This window comes from Sorex araneus, chromosome X (assembly GCF_027595985.1).
Source record: "Sorex araneus isolate mSorAra2 chromosome X, mSorAra2.pri, whole genome shotgun sequence".
Lineage (NCBI taxonomy): Eukaryota > Metazoa > Chordata > Mammalia > Eulipotyphla > Soricidae > Sorex > Sorex araneus.
In genome coordinates this window covers 154406515-154409076 of record NC_073313.1, presented here as the reverse complement: position 1 = coordinate 154409076, position 2562 = coordinate 154406515, and the positions used below count along the sequence as shown (strand labels likewise).

General features: G+C 47.7%; 1 pseudogene; it reads left to right on the top strand.

The window, feature by feature from the left end:
- The first annotated feature begins 1218 nt into the window (after positions 1-1218).
- Positions 1219-1675, top strand: LOC129399818 (immunoglobulin heavy variable 4-61-like; annotated as a pseudogene).
- Positions 1676-2562: the final 887 nt, after the last annotated feature.

The following is a 2562-nucleotide window of genomic DNA, read 5'->3' as shown; positions in this document are numbered from 1 at the left end:
AACCAATCCCACAACCATTACACCTTCCCACCACCATATCTCAATCCCGAATCCCAGACCCTGACTGAACCAAAATAATTTATTTTGTATTGCTTGTTATGAATAATCCTCTAAAAATGAGACTAAAATGTTTTCTTAGAGAAAAGTTCGTGAAGATTGTTGTACTTCACCCAGTAGCCATTAAGTTCTTCAATAAGAGATTGGTAACATTCTACTAAAGGTGGAAAATTCTGTGTTTATATGTGTGTGTGTCTATAAATATATTTCCCACTGAGATGTTTTCCTTCTACTTTAAACCCCACCAAATGTGGGGTGCTACTCTTGGTATATTGGTGGTGTAAAGTGTGCTATGTCCAGGAATAGACTCACTCTGGGTGAGGCTCATTTGAGCATGTGGAGAGCGGCCTTGAGCATGGAGGCAGTTGAGTTCTGGGGGGTTTTTGGCTGCCAGGCTGAGTCCATTGGGGCGGGTAGGGGACTCACCCGCCCCCTCCAGGATGCCCAGAATGAAACAGCCACAGCCAGGAGTAACTCTTGACTGCAAAGCTAGGAGTCATGAGAGAGAATCACTGAGTATGGCCCGAAAACAAAAAAATAAATAAATAAAACTCAAACATGAATTTTCAATTAACTATGTACTTTGTAAACAGTTATCAGACATGACAATGTCATAATTTCTTTATGGAAAGAAATGAGTACTGGGAAGGGAAGTTGAAGTTTTCATTTGGATATTATTTTATAGAACATTATAGGAAACACATATAAGTAAGATTATGATTATGAACATTATAAATGGGGCTATATTTAAAAGTTTTTTGAAACATAAACAATGCAAACTATTTTCTTTAGCAACTTGAAATTGAAATGATTTTGATAAATTTAACTTGAATAAGACAGATTATAACTTTTCACATGGTAATTCAATAAAATAAATAACTAAAAAAAAGACAGATTATGAAAATAAGTGAGTAGCCACCTATGGCCTGTTTCTATGTACTTCATCAGCAAGTGCTCAATCCATCAGAGAGGGTGAGTTCAGCGCCCCAGTGGGACAAGGAGATGCAAGGTCAGAAAGTTTCCCTTATAACATACCGGGTCACCTCATGCAAATCCCTCTCAGGCTCTGGGGTCAAATGCACTTTGGGCTGTGAAGCTCACAACTGTCTCCTCACTCAGGGCTGAGTCTCTGGGGAAGGCAGAGCTTTGGTCGAGGAGAAGATGATTCTGTGGGGTCTTCTCCTCTGCCTGCTGACAGCCCCGCTGGGTGAGTGTCCCAGATGTGATAGGGTCTAGGGGAGGAACTGACCTCAGGGACTGATAGTGACTGATTCTCCTTGTCCCCAGGTGTCCTGTCCCAGGTGCAGCTGCAGGAGTCAGGCCCAGGACTGGTGGCCCCCTCCCAGACCCTCTCCCTCACCTGCTCTGTCTCTGGGTTCTCCATCACAACCAGTGGTTACTGCTGGGAATGGATCTGCCAGCCCCCAGGGAAGGGCCTGCTCTATTTGGGGCGCATATGTTATAATGGAGACACCAACTGCAGCCCGACCTTCAAGAGTCGCATCTCCATCACCAGAGACACGAACAAGAACCAGTTCTCCCTGAAGCTTAGCTCAGTGACCCCGAGGACACAGCTGTGTATTACTGTGCTAGAGAGAATCACAGTGGGGGGAAGTGAGGTTGAGCCCAGACACAAACCTGCTGAGACAGGCTGGGCTGCAGGGGCCTCCAGGGCCACCAGAGGGCGCTCAAGACTGAAAGGGGCACAGGGACCAGGAGGGGGTCAGGTCCACAAAGGGAATCCTAACAGCACAGTAAATAACCCACACTGTACTCAGAGTGACAGCGGGGTCACTTCCATCACTCACTGTCAGGACAGGTCCATTCTCAAATCTCCCGCAAGGATCTCTGTACCGACTTCCTCCAGGATCTCACACTTCCTGCAGCCCCTGTTTCCTCCCAGACACATGGAGGTGAAGGTCTCTGACCCTCCCCACAGTGACCCTGCACACTCCTCTCATGTCTGCTCCCTGGAGACTCTCACGCCCATGCTCAAGGTCGACCAGAGATGGGTTCAGCCGAGTCTTCTGTCAGGGGGTGCCTATTCACCTGACGAACCACCTGTGACCCCTAAGTCTTCTCTTCTTCCTCACTCTGCTGTGTCCCTCAGTGCAGGGCTAAGGGAGGAGCTTCATGAGGACTTGGGGGAAGCTCCAGCCCGCACCCCTCAGCTCACTCCTGGACACTCGCCCTGCAGGGCCGTCAGGAAGGGTCCCTGTTACTCACTAGTGTGCATTGGTCAGGAAGATGCTGTGGGTGTCACAACTGAACTCGATAGAAATAAAACACTGATCCTGGTAGCTAGAATGCTCATTGATTGCAATGAAAATCATCTGAAAAACATACATCAATGATGATTCACATGCTGTGCTCTTGACATGCCATAACCAGGAAATCAGGGGCTGCAATTCCTTCTCATTCTGCACCCTGAGATCCAGGGCCCCCACGGTGTGTTTCCCAGACAGGAGGCAGATGAGCTGAGTGGCCCAGAAAGAGGCAGGCATA